A 20,277-nucleotide genomic window follows, 5' to 3' on the forward strand; every position below is an offset into this window, starting at 1 on the left:
CACCAATGCATGAAGATTCCAACCCCTTGGGGGGTCGTCAAAGTTGATAGTGATCAGCAGGAGGCGAAGGAATGCTACACATTCTCGATGAAATCCTCGACCAAGCCTAATCCAGCATAGCAATTAAAGATGCGGGCTCGGGATACCTTGGAAGCTTCGGAGCAGGATGTGAAGAAAGTTATCCTGGATCAGGATAATCCTGATATCTCAGTGCTCGTCGGAACCAATATCCCTCGGGATATTGAAGAACAATTAACTGACTTTTTGAAGTGCAGGATGTCAACGTTTGCATGGAAGCATGAGGATATGACAGGTATATCCAAAGACATTATTACTCACAAGCTTGGAATTGACAGGTCGTTCAAGCCTGTTCAGCAAAAAAGAAGGAAGTTTGCTCCTGAGCGAAATATAATCATTCAAGAGGAAGTCGAAAGATTGTTGAAGTCCAAAATGATAAGAGAAGTCAAGTTCCCAAGATGGTTGGCAAATGTGGTCGTAGTACAGAAGAAAAATGGGAAATGGAGAGTCTGTGTAGATTACACAGACTTGAATAAGGGTTGTCCTAAAGACCCATTCCCCCTTCCTCATATCGATGCAATGGTGGATGCTACTGCTGGGCATGAGATGTTAACGTTCATGGACGCATCCTCAGGATTTCAGCAGATTCAAATGGAGCCTTCGGACCAGAAGGATACTGCTTTTATGACACCAACAGGTATTTATTGCTATACTGCTATGCCTTTTGGTTTGAAAAATGCAGGTGCAACATACCAGAGATTGGTGAACATGATGTTCAAAGATAGGCTGGGGGACACCATGGAGGTATATATTGACGATATGGTGGTGAAATCTAAAAAGGCTGAGGATCACCTCCAGGATATCAAGGGAGCATTTGATATCCTGGATCAGTATAACATGAAGCTGAATCCTGCTAAGTGCCATTTCGGAGTGGGGGCAGGAAAGTTTCTAGGATATACGGTGACGAAAAGGGGGATAGAGGCAAGCCCAGAGCAGATTAAAGCTATCCTGGATATAAGATCACCCTCGAATATGAAGGATGTTCAACGGTTAACAGGCCGAGTAGCAGCATTGAACAGATTTATTTCAAGATCCTCGGAAAAATGCAAGGAATTCTATGATATCCTCAAGAAGAATAAGAAGTTCGAATGGGGAGCAAAGCATGAAGCAGCCTTGCAGGATTTGAAGCGATATCTCTCGACTGCACCTCTATTGATGAAGCCTGAAAATGGTGAACCACTATCCCTATACCTCGCTGTATCAGGGAATGCTGTAAGTGCCGTTCTTATAAAAGACCATGAAGGTCAGCAATATCATGTCTATTATGTGAGTAAAAGTCTATTAGATGCTGAAACTAGATATTCTCATTTAGAAAAAATTGATATTAGCCCTAGTTATGGCATCGACAAAGCTTAGACATTATTTTGAGACACATAGGATCCATGTTAAAACCAATTATCCTATTAAAAACGTGCTTAGGAAACCGGAGATGTCAGGTAGGATGGCCAAGTGGTCAGTGAAATTGAGCGCTTATGACTTAGTATATGAACCTAGAAATGCCATAAAGTCTCAGGCTTTAGCTGACTTTGTGGCTTATTTCAGTAGTGACATTCAAAATGAAGTAGATTTAGAAGTACAGCAGCTAAGAGAAAACTTAGAATGCTGGACATTATATACTGATGGTGCATCCAATGTAAGAGGTGTAGGTTTAGGTATACTACTAAAATCGCCACAGGGGGACACATTACCCCAGGCTATTAGGTGTGAATTTCCTGCTACTAATAATGAGGCAGAATATGAAGCTTTAATTGCAGGATTAGAGTTGGCTAAGAATATGAATATCAAAAATTTGCAAGTGTATGTTGACTCCTTGTTAATAACTAATCATTTTAATGGAAGTTATGCAGTTAAAGGAGAGAAGTTAATCGGGTATTGTTAGGGGAGGATTTTCTAATAGCCCGTGATCCTCACATGTTATCCTATTAGTGATCCTTACTTCTGTGACAGATAGTGATCCTCAGAAGTGCTTTAGGATCAGGATCATGGATCACCCTAAGGATCCTTATACTAACGATTGTTCTCTTTGAATTTCGTATCATTTTGCAGGAGTAACAAGTTGGACCTGGTCTTGGCAACGTTACTATGGAATATTCCACGGCTATTTCGCACACGTTTGACTGAAAATGGACGTTGTGGAGAACGTGGGAGCATGGCACGAATTTCGGATAGTTTGTTAGCGTAGTTAACTTCTATTTTTAAAGGGGTAACGAGCTAGTAGTTAGAACACTTAGCTAATTTTAGCTACACACTCTCGTACAATTGCACTCTCAAGCATTCAGCAAAACACTTAACAGTTTTTACACATTTTTGCACGTAACACCGTAGTGATCCTTGTACCTAGCTCGTTACTATCCGAAGTTGTAAACATTTGTTGGTTAATTTGAACTGGGTGATCGGTAGTTTCCATCACCCGAGGTTTTTTATGCCGGAGATCATTCATTGATCAAGGGCTTTTTCCTCGTATATATCTCTGTGTCAATTGTGCAAATTACATCTAAGTGATCCTTATCATTGTTCCTCATTTCAAGCATCATACCCCGTAACTAAGAGTTTGGTTGCATTATCCTCATCAGATTTTTGACCAAAACAGTTTGGCGCCCACCGTGGGGCAATTGGTGCTTCATTCCTAAGAAGTTTTTCTGTTTGTGATTGTTTTGGTCAAAAATCACACAAGGATAATGCAACCAAACTCTTATGTAAACGGGGAATGATGCTTGGTATGTTGAACAAAGTAAAGGATCACTTTGATGTAAAATACGCAAATTGTGACAACTCGAATTTCCAAGATTTCTATTTTGCATTTATTGCACGTTCAAGTATTGTTTAGCTGTTTAATTGCACAATTGATTACTATAGAATTGTATACGTGTTAGTATAATGAGGTGTATTGCGTGATTGTGCATGACTATGTGTTAATTTTAATAAACTTGTCAAATGTGTAAACTTGGTGGTGAAACTGTGTAATTAATTGGAATAGTGCACTATTGTAAAATATAATACTTGAGGATGTAGAAGACAATTAGTGGAATTCTAGTAATACATAACCCTAAACTTATTCACTAATCATTCTCTAATCATTCACACAAAACCAAAAGCACGTACTTCATTCCCTAATCTCCTAGCAATCATCACCAAATCATTTTGCAAGGCATCACAAGCTTGATTCCTCTTTCTCTAGAATCCATCAAGGTAATTGCTTAATCATTGTTGGTTGTTAGTAATTGATTGTTTGATTGTTACAAATTCATGATTCTTGTAATTCTTGAAAAACCCTAGATTATCATATGAAGGTTCTGCGTTTTAAATTGATATTGAATATTGTAATGAAGATGTTGATTAGTGAATGATCATTTACATGACGTTAAGATTCAAGGAATGCTAGAATGATTGCTTGATGATGAATTGCCGTTCTGCGAAGTATATGAGTTAGGGTTTTGATAAGAAAGAACGTAACTGCTGTCGTAAGGACGTAACTGTGAACTTGAATGTTTGTATGATACTGATTGTCTGAGTTTGTGGGTGTCAAGTCCGAGTTTAATTGCTAACATATGGTCCGAGTTTATACTCATTGTATGGAGTCTGAGTTTAGGGACTTGATTGGCCCGAGTTTAATCATGTAACATAGTGTCTGAGTTTAATGATATGCGCATAAGGTCTGAGTTTGCTGATTGGAACCCCACCACCTGGTCCGAATTACTTGACATTGTATTACCTGAGTTTAATTGATGGCTGGTCCGAGATTAAGACATCATGATGGTCCGAGTTTAACTCCATCATGTTGTCCGAATATAAGGAACTCCTTTTTGCCCGAGTTTCTTGACCCTTCCCCATACCCGAGTTTAATCTGATGTTATCAGGTCCGAGATTAACATGATTGTAGCTTGTCCGAATTTAATAAGTTGTTCCTTGTCCGAGTATTTTATTTATCACCTTGTCCGAGTTTGGTGGGAGATCAAGGAGGTCTGATTTTATGTGATCATGTCCGAGTTTAATTAAAGGACCTAAGGTCCGAGTTTATGTCTTGGTGATGACTGGTCCGATCATCTAAATCAAATAGGTCCGAGTTTGTAACCCTCACATATGGTTCGAGTTTATTACTTGAAGGTGGTCTGAGTTAATACTTATCACATGGAGTCCGAGTATCACATGTATTCATGTCTGAGCTTATAAAAACTTGCATGGTCCGAACTTATTTTCAATACAAGGTCCGAGCTTTGTGTCCTTGTGTAGTGTCCAACCCTCGTATGCTTTTCATGATTCGAGTTCTAGTTGAGTATATAGTCGAGTTGTAATTGTGACAAGAATGCATAATGTGACTTTTACACAAGGATATAATATCAGACTTTCATTGATGTATATATATATATTGCTTGAATTTCATATGTAAAGTATGTCTGAGCCTCGTGATACTTGCATGACCTGAGTTTCATTCATGTACAACCTGTCTGAGTTTTAATAGAATATTTTACGGTCTTGTTTGAAGAATAACATGCTATCGTAGACTGTATATGACTTGTATATAATTGATGATACCGTAAGACGCTGTATGTATGAACTATCTGTATCATATCATCCTACACACACAGTTATCACACGAATCACAACTGTTTAGACATCAATGAATTGCAAATCCTAATTTGATGCAAACACTTACATCGTATCATGTGCAACACATCCTAGGTCGTGTGTTACGGACTTAAAGATTTATAAACCCTAGAAGCAATAACATACCGAGCAAACCAAGGTGAGTTCACACAGCCAAGGCATGGGGTTCCCAGGGTGGGAATGGGATTGGATGTTTATTTCGTGCGTACATAGTTAATGGAACCTAATGATATGGTCCTCAGGGTGAGGATGGCAAATGATAAGATACGACTAGACTAGTATACCTACTTGAAACTGACCTTCGCACACACGCCAAGGGTTGGCTGCGATATTATGACTGATCTTCGCACACATGCCTTAGGAAGGCTGCGAACTATACATACTAAACTTCGCACACATGCCAGGGTGGCCAGCGATACAAATATACATAGTCTAGAATACTTGAGAACATTCCTTAATCTTCGCATACATGCCTAGAGGGCCCGCGATGGAAACCGATACTATACATGAACAATGAACGAACTAATACGATGCATGATTAGATGAACGAACGCAATGTTTGCTATACCATTTCTATTACTGAACTTACTTTCTGTGGACTCGCTCAACTAGTTGTTGACTCTCTGCTGCATGCCTTGCAGGACTTTAGGTACATTATGGAGCTTGCACAGGGAGGAGCAGGTCGTTGTGGGCAATGAATCGTGAATGCTATTGAACACTTATGATGTTTCACATATTAATATTTATGTTTGGGTTTTTTTCCTTAAATGCTTCCGCTATACTTAACTATATTACATGTTCAATATGATTGGTGGTTAGGATCCTGGTCAGTCACGCTCCCAAGCGGTGATACTCCGCAGGTGGATTTTGGGGGTGTGACAGATTGGTATCAGAGCCATTGGTTATAGAGAACTTGGTTTTAATATGGGAAAACGTTTTTATTAAAACCAGACTATAACCAGAACAGTGCTCTCAACGATCCACAACGACGCTTCGCTCCACGTGCAAGACTCAACTTCCTAGGTAATAAGGTTTATGTTTATTGCCTACATGCTAGAATTTGCATAGAACTTTGCTCGTAGTATGCTTACATTACTTTGCTCACAACTTGTTATTGCTTGAGAATACTTATGTGCTTACACTCTTCTGTCATCGCACTATTCGCGAACCTTTCTCACTTATGTTGCCTTTGATGTGAAGATCAATGGCCGCACGAATTAACATGACTCAAGCCCAGCTAGAGGCTCTCGTTGCTGCGGCAGTTGCAGCCGCTCAAGCAGGTAGTATACCCTGCAGTATAGACACTAGGATCTTTAGATCCTACATTGATTCTCGTATTTAACTTTGCCCTATTCGTACACAATAGGTCAACCCGCTCAGCAACAACCTGTGTGCACCTTCAAGAATTTCATGGATTGTCGTCCTAACACGTTCAGTGGCACGGAGGGAGCAGTTGGACTCCTCCACTGGTTTGAAAAGCTAGAGTCGGTATTCGAGATGTGCGAGTGCCCTGAGGCTCGCAAGGTTAAGTTCGCCACTGGCACACTTGAAGGGATTGCGCTCACTTGGTGGAACGCACAAGTGCAGATCTTAGGGTTGGCAGCTGCTAACGCCACACCCTGGAATGATTTCAAAGAACTGATTAAGAGGGAATACTGCACTAGAGAAGACATCCACAAGTTGGAGGACGAGTTGTATAACTTGAAAATGGTTGGTTCAGAGATCGAAGCTTATACCAAGAGATCGAACGAGTTGGCTGTGCTATGTCCAACCATGGTGGAACCACTATACAAGCGTATTGAGTTGTATCTCAAGGGGCTTGCGCCAGAGATCCAGAGCCACGTGACGTCGGCTAACCTCAACAACATGCAGGAAATTCAGCGCCTCGCTCACCGTATCACAGATCAGGCAGTGAATCAGAACAAACTGCCAAAACGTGTCAAGGCTACCACTACTGCTGTCACCACTTCTGTTACTCCCAGTGACAACAAGAGGAAATGGGAGGGGGATTCCAGCAAGGGATCGGTTACTGTTCAGTCTCAGCAGCGCAAGACAAATGACTACCAGAATCCGAGTCAACAATCATCTGGCAGTCAGGAGCAGAGTGGATACAGGGGAGTACACCCACTATGTAACAAGTGTAACCGGCACCACAGTGGAAGGTGTCGCAAGGAACGTTGTCAGAGATGTCTCAAGATAGGGCACGAAGCCAAAGATTGTAGAAGCTCACGGCCAACTAATCGGAACCAGCAACTTCCACCACCAGCTCCTCAGAACCCACAGCAGCAGCAGCCACAGCGTGGAAATCGGGGATGTTTCCAGTGTGGGGCAGAAGGTCATTACAAACGCGATTGTCCTCAGTTGAACCAGAATCGGAACCACAACAATAACCAGGGCAACGGGAACAACAACAACAACGGGGGAAACAACAACAACAATGGCAACGAGGCAAGAGGTCGAGTTTTCATGTTAGGAGGAGGAGACGCAATGAACGATATTTGAAGTTATAACTTATTTTGGGTTTTCATTATTATGTTTCTGCTACACAAACAAAGTTTGGTTTGAACATCAAATGTATTGGGTTTTATGAATTATTTTAACTTCTATACTTTATGTTTGATATGATGGATGGTTTGATATTATTGAACGCACCTGCCGTATTTATGGACCTTACGAACAGGGTGTGCAAACCCTACCTGGACAAATTCGTCATTGTCTTCATCGACGACATTCTGATCTACTCCAAGAGTCAGGAGGAGCACGAACAGCACTTACGTCTTATCTTGGAACTTATTCGAAAGGAGCAACTGTATGCAAAGTTTACAAAATGCGACTTCTGGCTACATGAAGTCCACTACCTAGGCCATCCAAGGTGAATTCGATCCAGAACCGGTCTGCACCGCGTACACCGACGGAAATACGCCAATTCTTGGGCTTGGCGGGGTATTACAGGCGATTCATTAAAGACTTCTCCAAGATCGCGCAACCGCTCACTATGCTGACACAGAAAGGTGTCGTTTACAGATGGGGTCATACGCAGGAGACTGCTTTTCAGTACCTGAAGGATAGACTATGCAGCGCACCTATCCTCTCACTGCCCAAGGGCACGGATGACTTCGTGGTTTATTGTGACGCATCGATACAGGGGCTTGGTTGCGTATTGATGCAGCGGGATAAAGTTATTGCCTACGCTCGCGACAACTCAAGATTCATGAACGGAACTACTCGACGCACGATATAGAGCTGGGAGCTGTTGTTTTCGCGCTTAAGATATGGCGACACTACCTGTACGGTACCAGGTGCACGATTTACACCGATCACAGGAGTCTCGAGCATATCCTTAAGCAAAAGGACTTGAACATGCGTCAACGGCGATGGATCGAACTGCTTAATGGTTACGAACGCACTATCAAGTATCATCCAGGCAAGGCCAATGTTGTGGCTGACACCCTCAGTCGGAAAGACGCCCTACCTAAGCGCGTGCGAGCGCCACAGCTTACTTATTGGTGGCCTAGCATGAAGGCCCACATTGCAAATGATTGGCTTGTGCGAGAGTCAACACAGAGTACCAGAAACCCTCAGACTTACTTCAGCAACCCAGGATACCACAGTGGAAATGGGAAGAGATTTCCATGGATTTTGTTACGGGTTTACCTAGATCCCAGCGTGGGAATGATACTATATGGGTGATCGTGGATCGACTCACTAAGTCTGCACACTTCCTACCGATTAAGGAAACGGACAAGTTCTCCACACTTGCAGACGTCTATCTTAAAGAAGTTGTCTCGAGGCACGGGGTGCCCACATCTATCATTTCGGATCGCGATGCACGATTCACGTCAGAACTTTGGCAAGCAATGCATAAATCTTTCGGCTCACGATTAGACATGAGCACAGCATACCACCCTCAGACGGATGGGCAGTCTGAGCGTACGATCCAAACTCTCGAAGACATGCTTCGGGCATGCGTTATCGATTTCGGCAACGGCTGGGAAAAGCACCTCCCTTTGGTGGAGTTTTCTTACAATAACAGTTACCATACCAGCATTCAAGCCGCTCCATTCGAGGCATTGTACGGGCGTAAATGCCGGTCACCTCTCTGTTGGGCAGAGGTGGGGGATAGTCAGATTACGGGTCCAGAGATTGTAGTGGACGCCACAGAAAAGATTGCACAGATACGACAACGCATGGCGGCAGCACGCGACCGTCAGAAAGCCTACGCGGACAAGCGTAGAAAGCCATTGGAATTCGAGGTCGGGGACCGGGTTTTATTGAAAGTTTCACCCTGGAAGGGTGTGGTTCGTTTTGGCAAACGGGGCAAACTGAATCCGCGGTACGTCGGACCATTCGAAATCATAGAAAAGATTGGCAAGGTAGCCTACAAGTTGAAACTACCAGCTGAACTCGGGGCAGTTCACAATGTCTTTCATGTATCGAACTTAAAGAAGTGCCTATCAGACGAAACACTCATCATTCCTTTTAAGGAACTCACTATCGACGAGCGGTTGCAGTTCGTCGAGGAACCAGTTGAAATCACGGACCGGGATGTGAAGGTCCTCAAACACAAGAGAATCCCTCTTGTCCGAGTTCGTTGGAACTCCAAACGTGGCCCAGAGTACACCTGGGAACGCGAAGACCAGATGACAGAAAAGTACCCCAGTTATTCGAAACCAATGCAACCACTACTGAGGCTGAAGCTACTACTACTGAATTTCGGGACGAAATTCCAAATCAACAGGGGGATGATGTGACACCCCAGGAAAACCAGTGAACGATACAACTTACCTAGCTTCCTCAGTGAGTGCGTACCAAATTTCGGGACGAAATTTCTTTTAAGTTGGGGATAATGTGACAACTCGAATTTCCAAGATTTCTATTTTGCATTTATTGCACGTTCAAGTATTGTTTAGCTGTTTAATTGCACAATTGATTACTATAGAATTGTATACGTGTTAGTATAATGAGGTGTATTGCGTGATTGTGCATGACTATGTGTTAATTTTAATAAACTTGTCAAATGTGTAAACTTGGTGGTGAAACTGTGTAATTAATTGGAATAGTGCACTATTGTAAAATATAATACTTGAGGATGTAGAAGACAATTAGTGGAATTCTAGTAATACATAACCCTAAACTTATTCACTAATCATTCTCTAATCATTCACACAAAACCAAAAGCACGTACTTCATTCCCTAATCTCCTAGCAATCATCACCAAATCATTTTGCAAGGCATCACAAGCTTGATTCCTCTTTCTCTAGAATCCATCAAGGTAATTGCTTAATCATTGTTGGTTGTTAGTAATTGATTGTTTGATTGTTACAAATTCATGATTCTTGTAATTCTTGAAAAACCCTAGATTATCATATGAAGGTTCTGCGTTTTAAATTGATATTGAATATTGTAATGAAGATGTTGATTAGTGAATGATCATTTACATGACGTTAAGATTCAAGGAATGCTAGAATGATTGCTTGATGATGAATTGCCGTTCTGCGAAGTATATGAGTTAGGGTTTTGATAAGAAAGAACGTAACTGCTGTCGTAAGGACGTAACTGTGAACTTGAATGTTTGTATGATACTGATTGTCTGAGTTTGTGGGTGTCAAGTCCGAGTTTAATTGCTAACATATGGTCCGAGTTTATACTCATTGTATGGAGTCTGAGTTTAGGGACTTGATTGGCCCGAGTTTAATCATGTAACATAGTGTCTGAGTTTAATGATATGCGCATAAGGTCTGAGTTTGCTGATTGGAACCCCACCACCTGGTCCGAATTACTTGACATTGTATTACCTGAGTTTAATTGATGGCTGGTCCGAGATTAAGACATCATGATGGTCCGAGTTTAACTCCATCATGTTGTCCGAATATAAGGAACTCCTTTTTGCCCGAGTTTCTTGACCCTTCCCCATACCCGAGTTTAATCTGATGTTATCAGGTCCGAGATTAACATGATTGTAGCTTGTCCGAATTTAATAAGTTGTTCCTTGTCCGAGTATTTTATTTATCACCTTGTCCGAGTTTGGTGGGAGATCAAGGAGGTCTGATTTTATGTGATCATGTCCGAGTTTAATTAAAGGACCTAAGGTCCGAGTTTATGTCTTGGTGATGACTGGTCCGATCATCTAAATCAAATAGGTCCGAGTTTGTAACCCTCACATATGGTTCGAGTTTATTACTTGAAGGTGGTCTGAGTTAATACTTATCACATGGAGTCCGAGTATCACATGTATTCATGTCTGAGCTTATAAAAACTTGCATGGTCCGAACTTATTTTCAATACAAGGTCCGAGCTTTGTGTCCTTGTGTAGTGTCCAACCCTCGTATGCTTTTCATGATTCGAGTTCTAGTTGAGTATATAGTCGAGTTGTAATTGTGACAAGAATGCATAATGTGACTTTTACACAAGGATATAATATCAGACTTTCATTGATGTATATATATATATTGCTTGAATTTCATATGTAAAGTATGTCTGAGCCTCGTGATACTTGCATGACCTGAGTTTCATTCATGTACAACCTGTCTGAGTTTTAATAGAATATTTTACGGTCTTGTTTGAAGAATAACATGCTATCGTAGACTGTATATGACTTGTATATAATTGATGATACCGTAAGACGCTGTATGTATGAACTATCTGTATCATATCATCCTACACACACAGTTATCACACGAATCACAACTGTTTAGACATCAATGAATTGCAAATCCTAATTTGATGCAAACACTTACATCGTATCATGTGCAACACATCCTAGGTCGTGTGTTACGGACTTAAAGATTTATAAACCCTAGAAGCAATAACATACCGAGCAAACCAAGGTGAGTTCACACAGCCAAGGCATGGGGTTCCCAGGGTGGGAATGGGATTGGATGTTTATTTCGTGCGTACATAGTTAATGGAACCTAATGATATGGTCCTCAGGGTGAGGATGGCAAATGATAAGATACGACTAGACTAGTATACCTACTTGAAACTGACCTTCGCACACACGCCAAGGGTTGGCTGCGATATTATGACTGATCTTCGCACACATGCCTTAGGAAGGCTGCGAACTATACATACTAAACTTCGCACACATGCCAGGGTGGCCAGCGATACAAATATACATAGTCTAGAATACTTGAGAACATTCCTTAATCTTCGCATACATGCCTAGAGGGCCCGCGATGGAAACCGATACTATACATGAACAATGAACGAACTAATACGATGCATGATTAGATGAACGAACGCAATGTTTGCTATACCATTTCTATTACTGAACTTACTTTCTGTGAACTCGCTCAACTAGTTGTTGACTCTCTGCTGCATGCCTTGCAGGACTTTAGGTACATTATGGAGCTTGCACAGGGAGGAGCAGGTCGTTGTGGGCAATGAATCGTGAATGCTATTGAACACTTATGATGTTTCACATATTAATATTTATGTTTGGGTTTTTTTCCTTAAATGCTTCCGCTATACTTAACTATATTACATGTTCAATATGATTGGTGGTTAGGATCCTGGTCAGTCACGCTCCCAAGCGGTGATACTCCGCAGGTGGATTTTGGGGGTGTGACACAAATGACACAAGGATTTATACGAGGAAAAAGCCCTTGATCAATGAATGATCTCCGGCATAAAAAACCTCGGGTGATGGAAACTACCGATCACCAAACTTCAATATAACAAACAATATTTTTACAACTTCGGATGGCAACGAGCTAAGTACAAGGATCACTATAGTATCGTGTGTCAAAGCGTGTGAGAAATGTGTTGTGTCTTCCGAATGTTGAAGAGTGTTACTTATACAAGTCTGTGTGGTCGTATTTTAGGTAAATAACCTAACTATTAGCTCGTTACCCCTTCAAGAATAGAAGTAAATTTAGCCTAAATTATCGCCCTTTAATTGTGCTGAGTTTCCATATTGTCCATAACGTCCATCTTTGATTATGCATATGCCAAAGTAGCGTGACAGGTTCCTTGTTTACGTTGCTAAGAGCAGATCCTACTCGAAATTCCTGCAAGATAACATTAAATCCAAAGAGAACAATCGTTAGTATGAGGATCCCTAGGATGGTCCGTGATCCTATCCCTGGATCTCTTCTGAGGATCACTATCTGCCAAAGAAACAAGGATCACTGATTAGGATCACATGTAAGGATCACAAGTTATAAAAATCCAGCCCTAACAATTGCCCCCAAAATATAAGGAGTATTTATGTAATATAAACGAGTTATATTTTGCCGAATCTTATCTATAACTAACTCAACGGATATATAGCCATTAAGAAGGAACTATCCGTTGCGATCTGACGTCATGGACATGACAGCCCTGCACAAATCATCATTATAAATAGAAACAGGGATAGGATCGTTTGCATTTAAATTCGAGAACTCTTCCCTTTATAACCGCGATCAGAGAATTGAACAGGTATTCCCCTTCTCCTTCTACCTTGCTTGCTCTGTTTTTCTTTTTCTTTCTATCGTCTTGAAAAGATGTTGCTCCAGAATTCCCCGCACAAGGATCCTAAGAAGAACAGTCATTTGAAGGGTCAAGGGATCATCAAGGACTCTTCCACTGAGAGGTGTTGTTTTACCGATTCTCAGATCGACAAAATCCGTCATTGCTTTCCGGCGAACACTCTTTTCAAATCTTATAGCCCTACTGCCTTGAGTGATTTTATTTCTGATACTTGGGTAGCTTTCCCGGTTACTCCGTTCTTGATAGGATATTCGTATCCTTTCCCACAGTTCACTCAATCCTTTTTTTCTCTTACCGGCATCTGCTATATCCAGGCTATGCCCATGATCTGGAGGGTGTTATACACCCTTGAGAGGATCATTGATCAAGAAGGGATTGACCTTGGTATGGCGGAGCTGGCTGAGATGTATGATCTTACCACTTTTGGATCCCATCGCTATTTGTTTAAGCGAAAAGCTGGGGAGGATCACCCTGTCTTCAAAGTTACCAAGAACGACACGAACTGGAAGCGACGGTTCTTTTTTGTTAGGAGAGACACCATCCCTGATGGGAAGGATCTGCCCAAAGAGTGGGCTACTCATGGTAGGATAGAGGATCCTGGAAGGATCACCATAAAACCTGTTCCTTAGGATGAGGATCACTGATATTTTCTTGTTTATTGTGCAGCTATATCCATTTCTCGTCTTAGGTTGACCCCTGCTGCAAAAGAGAGACTTTTGGCTTTTAAGAAGCTTGATCCGGAGACAAGAACTTTCCAGGTTGCTACCCAAGATTCCCAAGAAGTATCCTCTGCCTCTGTCACAATGTCAAGTAAGTATCCTTATTTAAAAAGTAATTCTAGGTAGGATTTTCAAGTCTAATTAGAATACTTATCTTATTTTGGTTGTGTAGGTGCTGGAAAATCTTCTAAGTCTGCCTCAAAGTTTGGCATCGATGATCTGACCAACGTGAAATCCTCAAGGAAGAAGAATCCTGCTAGCCCAAGCGCTTCAGCCCCTAAAGCACCTATTAGGGGTAAAGGAAAGAAGAGAAAGGCCTCTGAGGATTTACAAGGTCTGCCCCTGCTCCGCCAACAATTTCTGGACTACTTCAACGAGGTAAGGATCACTGCCCCTGTTTGTTATCCTGACAGTTTTGAGGATCACTTGTTTCTGACGTTATGCCTTGTTTTCCTTGCAGAAATTTGCTGAAATAGAGACTTATGTTGGCCACGTCGAGGATCAAGATCGCCAAATTGCTGACCTCCAACAGATGGGTGTGCTGAAGGATCTCAAGATTGCTGATCTTGAGAAGGAGCTCCGGGCTACCAACGATGAAGCTGCCAAAATACTGATCAACTTTGATTATGAGAAGCATGATATCATCCAGGACGCCAAGGTCTCTGCTGCGATAGCCATGTATAAGATCCAGCTGCAGATGGCTGCGGAAGCTCAGGATCCTGCCTTCGACAAAAGCACATGGGACGTGGAGGGCTGGAAGGCGAGGCTGGCAGAGTTGGAGGATGATGAGGAGGCTGAGGAGATCCCGATGCTTGAAGGTGGTGATGCTGGCAAGGATCAGGGTGGAGAGGCAAGTGGAGCTGGTGGTGATGGTGCAGCGAAGGCTTGAGCTGCAGGATTGGGCAATGATGGAAACTTCGAGACTTAGCCGGAGCCCAATTTTTTTTGTGGTTGTTGATGTTTTTTAGAAACAATTATGGTCTGTAACTTTGAACAATAGTTTTAGGATTGAGGATCTAGGATCCTGTGAACAATAGGTAGGATTACATATGGTGGAGGGATCCTCTGTTTGGGGGATGAAGCCATTGTGATCCTGCCGCCTTTTATTTACCTGCATGCTATGACCGCACAAACAATGGACACCCTTTGCCAACCCATGTGGACGGGCCACGTTTTGCTGGTAGAAACGTGGGTTGGCAATTTTGACAACTTTGAAGGGTTTTATACCTTTGTTAATAAAATAACTCTAATCTTTTTGGCTTATCTCGTATTGTTATCCTTTTAATTTCCAATTGTTTTGATACATGTTTGTTTGAGTAAGAAAAGTTAAGCAAACTATGTTTAAGAAATTTAGGATATGATCCTGGATCAAATATCCTATAATCGAAAATTTTCAAAGTAGTTTATTTTAAGGATCATAGGTTCAGTTGTCAAGGTCTAAGGGTTATTTAAATGAATAATGAATGAAATTAAAAATAGTTAAGGATCATACCTGAGGGTCCAGGTTAGGATCCTAACCTTTAATCAGGATAACCATAAGTAAAACTTTAATGGATAATAAGGATTAAGGATCCTTAACTGTTTAACTTCGAGAACCTGAAAAATGGAATATAACTTGGGACTAAGCTAATATAGAAGATAAGTTAGTAACTGGGGACAAGCCCAAAGGATAACTGGGGACAAGCCCAAAGGATCACTGAGGACAAGCCCAAAGGATAACTGGGGACAAGCCCAAAGGATCACTGAGGACAAGCCCAAAGGATAACTGGGGACAAGCCCAAAGGATAACTGGGGACAAGCCCAAGGATCGTATGTAAACTGGAGTATGGCCCTCACTGGCGACTATCCAAACTTAGTGACATGAAAATGCCAAAACCTTAGCTAACGTGAAAACGTTAGAAACCTTAGGAACGGATGTATGGTACGTCTACCATTATACGTAGGATCCTAGGTATAGCTAGTACGATGAGGTTATCAGCCCCTAAAGCGAGTACTGGTCCCAAAGACGTGAACTATACCAGGATCATCGTGCGCTACAGGCGAAAACTGGGGACAAGCCCAAGGATAACTGGGGTTGAACCCAAGGATCTGAGATGCTTTTGAAGACTATCAATAACATGCTGAGGATACCTGGACTATCATAACTCAAATTCTCGTGAGAGGAGGATGATGGATACATGATCCTTATCCTTAGGTAAAAATAAGAAAATGGAATAGTTTAGGATTAGGACTTTACCAGAGTAAGGATCATTGACATCACTGGGATCCTTCGAGGATGCTTTTAATGTAAGGATCATATGTGCCAGGAGGATCCTGTTCACATGAAATATTTCTTTAAGTGAACAGCATTCCAGGCTCTTGGTAACAAGTTTCCTTCCATGGTTAGCAATCTGTATGCTCCCTTTCCTGCATCGGCTTCAATCAAGTAAGGGCCTTCCCACTCTGGTGCCAATTTTCCATCAGCAGGATTGATGGTATTCTGGAATGCTTTCCTCAACACCATATCCTCAACTTGGAATTTCCTTATTCTGACATTTTTGTTGTAAGCACCAGCCATTCTTTGTTGGTAGCTAGCCATCCTTATCCTAGCCAGGTCCCTGATTTCTTCAATAGTATCCAAGTCTTGAGCCAGGTTTGCATCATTCTCCTCAGGATCACGGGTACTTGTTCTAGCAGTTGGAACCACCATTTCTGTTGGGATCACTGCTTCTGCCCCAAACACCAAAGAGAAGGGTGTTTGACCAGTAGCATTCTTGGGGGTTGTCCTATCAGCCCAAAGCACATAAGGCAATTCCTCAGCCCATTTCCCTTTCTTGGATCCAAGTTTCTTCTTTAGATTGTTGATGATGATCTTGTTGGATGATTCTGCTTGACCATTAGCTTGTGGGAGGACTGGTGTTGATGTTATCATCTTAATCCCCCAACTGTCACAAAAGTTAGTAGTCCTGCTCCCAATAAATTGGGAACCATTATCACATACAATTTCAGAAGGAATGCCAAATCTAGTTATGATGTTTCTTTTAATAAAGGATATAACTTCCTTTTCTCTGACTTGGGCAAAAGCTTCAGCCTCTATCCATTTGGAGAAGTAGTCAGTCATAGCAAGCATGAATACTTTTCCACCAGGTGCTTTAGGGAGCTTGCCAACTATATCCATTCCCCATCTCATGAATGGCCAAGAGGATGGTATAGGATGTAGAAATTCTGCCGGCTGGTGAAGGATATTGCTGTGTCTTTGACAAGGATCACACTTCTTAGCATACTCTACAGCATCCTTTTTCATAGTTGGCCAGTAGTATCCTGTCCTTAAGATCCTTGAGAATAATGCCCTGCCCCCAGTGTGGTTGCCACAGTCTCCTTCATGGAAGTCTTTTAAAACTTCTTGAACTTCAGGATCCTCGATACATCTTAAATATGGTCCTGCAAGAGATCGCTTATATAGCACATTATTTAAGATTGTGAATTGAGATACCTTAATCCTGAAAGCCCTAGGATTTTCTCCCATAGGAATCTCCCCGTGTTGTAAGTATCTCATGATTGGTGAGATCCATGATCCTGAATAAGATTGAGTATCCTCACTAGGGATCATTGCAGAATCCTCTTCTATTTCCATGGCCACCTGATTTTCAATAGCAGGAGCCAGGGTATGGATGATGGGGATACTTATATCCTCTGGGATCTTCAAAGATGATCCTAGGTTGGCCAATGCATCAGCTTCTGTATTTTCTTCCCTTGGTACCTGTGTTAAACTGAAAGAAACAAAGGAGAGTGCCAATTCTTTGACTATCTCTAAATATTTGGTTAGTTTTTCACCTTTAACAGCATAGGATCCATTAAAGTGATTAGTGATTAACAATGAGTCCACGTATACCTCAAGATACCTGATCCCCATATGTTTAGCAATTTGCAAACCAGCGATTAAGGCTTCATATTCAGCCTCATTATTAGTGGCTTGGAATTCACAAGCTATGGAATGGGGTATTATGTCCCCCTGTGGCGATTTTAGTAGTATGCCGAGCCCTGTGCCTTTGACATTTGAGGATCCATCAGTATGTAGTATCCAAGGATCCTTGGTCTCATCCAGCTGCTGGACCTACAATTCGGCTTCCTTTTGTAGATCACTACTGAAAGCAGCCACAAAGTCTGCTAATGCTTGAGATTTGATGGCTGTTCTGGGCTCATATCTTATATCATGGGCACTAAGCTTTACTGCCCACTTAGCCATTCTTCCGGACATCTCTGGTTTCCTGAGGACATTTTTAATTGGAAAATTAGTTCTAACAACAATAACATGGGTTTCAAAATAATGTCTTAGTTTAGTAGATGCCATAATTAATGCAAGGATAAGTTTTTCAAGGTGTGAATACCTGGATTCAGCATCAAGTAAACTCTTACTTACATAATAGACAAGATATTGTGTACCTTCATGATCCTTAACAAGGACTGCACTTACTGCTTTTGAGGATATCGCAAGGTATAAGGATAACACATCTTCTTTTTCTGGTTTCATCAATGCTGGAGCTGAGGACATGTATGCTTTGAGGGCTTGTAAAGCATTCTCATGCTATTCAGTCCACTCAAATTTCTTGTTCTTCCTTAGGATATCATAGAATTCCTTACACCTTTCTGAGGATTTGGATATGAATCTTTTTAGAGCTGCTATCCTGCCTGTTAGCCTTTGCACATCCTTAGCGTTGGCAGGGGATTTAATATTCACCAATGCTTTGATTTGTTCCGGGCTTGCTTCAATGCCCCTCTGAGTTACCATATATCCTAAGAATTTGCCTGCTTTAACACCGAAGTGACATTTTGAAGGATTAAGCTTCATGTTATAATTATCAAGGATATCAAATGCTTCCTCCAAGTCCCTTAGGTGATCCTCAGCTTTCTTGGATTTTACGACCATATCGTCTATGTATACTTCCATAGTCTGTCCAATCTGATCTTTGAACATCACGTTTACCAGTCTTTGATATGTTGCACCTGCATTCCTTAATCCAAACGGCATAGCAATATAACAATATAAACCGGTTGGGGTCATAAAAGCCGTATCCTCTTGGTCAGATGGTTCCATCTGAATTTGTTGGAATCCAGATGATGCATCCATAAAGGTTAACAGTTCATGACCCGCCGTTGCATCCACCATGGAGTCAATGTGGGGTAATGGGAAAGGATCCTTGGGACATGCCTTATTCAAATCAGTGAAATCGACACCTACCCTCCACTTTCCGTTTTTCTTTTGAACAACGACCACATTGGCTAGCCACTTTGGATACTTTACCTCTCTAATCATACCTGCTCGAAGTAATCTTTCTACTTCTTCCTGTATAATGGCATTTCTTTCCGGTGCAAACTTCCTCCTTTTTTGATGGATTGGTTTGATTGACCTGTCAATGCCAAGTTTATGAGTGATAATATCCTTAGATATACCTGTCATATCCTCGTGTTTCCATGCAAAGGTAGACTTTCTTCTTTTGAGGAAGGATACTATGTCTTCTTTCATCTTGCCAAGGATCCCTGATCCGATATAGATTTTTGATTTAGGATCATTAGGATCCAAAAGGATTTCGTCCACATCCTGCTCTCTCGCCTCCAAGACATTCCTTGGAGGATACTGTAATTGCTATTGCTCCCTTGGCTTCGAGGCTGGTTTCATTGACGAGGTGTAACAATCCTTAGCCTCCTGCTGATCACTGTCGATTTTGATTATTCCCCATGGGCTAGGGAGCTTTACACATTGATGGTAGGTGGATGGGACTGCCTTCATGTCATGTATCCAGGGCCTGCCAAGGATAACATTACAACAAGACAAACAGTCAATAACACAAAATTTTTGATAATTATGTAATCGTTCCACATAAATTGGGAGTTTGATGTCCCCCAGGGTTTTCTTAGTTTCGCCACTAAATCCCACAAGCACGGAGGATCTTGGAGTGATATCTGATTCGGGGATACCCATCTTCTTTAGAACATCGAGTTGGATAATATTCACTGAGCTTCCTCCGTCAATAAGGATCATGCGGACAAAATGGTTAGAGATAAAGAGAGTGATGACTAGACTATCATGATGAGGATCCTGAATGTTAATGCGATCATCCTCATCAAAGGTTATCGCTTTTCCTTCCGAGACACATGATGTTCGAATAGGCCTTTCTCCGTTATCCATTTTAGCTTCCTTTGTGTTTTGGTCAAAAATCACACAAGGATAATGCAACCAAACTCTAAGTAAACGGGGAATGATGCTTGGTTTGTTGAAAAAGTAAAGGATCACTTTAGTAAGAAATATGCAAGTGACACAAGGATTTATACGAGGAAAAAGCCCTTGATCAATGTATGATCTCCGGCATAAAAAACCTCGGGTGATGGCAACTACCGATCACCAAACTTCAATATAACAAAAAAT

Source organism: Helianthus annuus, chromosome 6, assembly GCF_002127325.2.
Source record: "Helianthus annuus cultivar XRQ/B chromosome 6, HanXRQr2.0-SUNRISE, whole genome shotgun sequence".
NCBI lineage: Eukaryota > Viridiplantae > Streptophyta > Magnoliopsida > Asterales > Asteraceae > Helianthus > Helianthus annuus.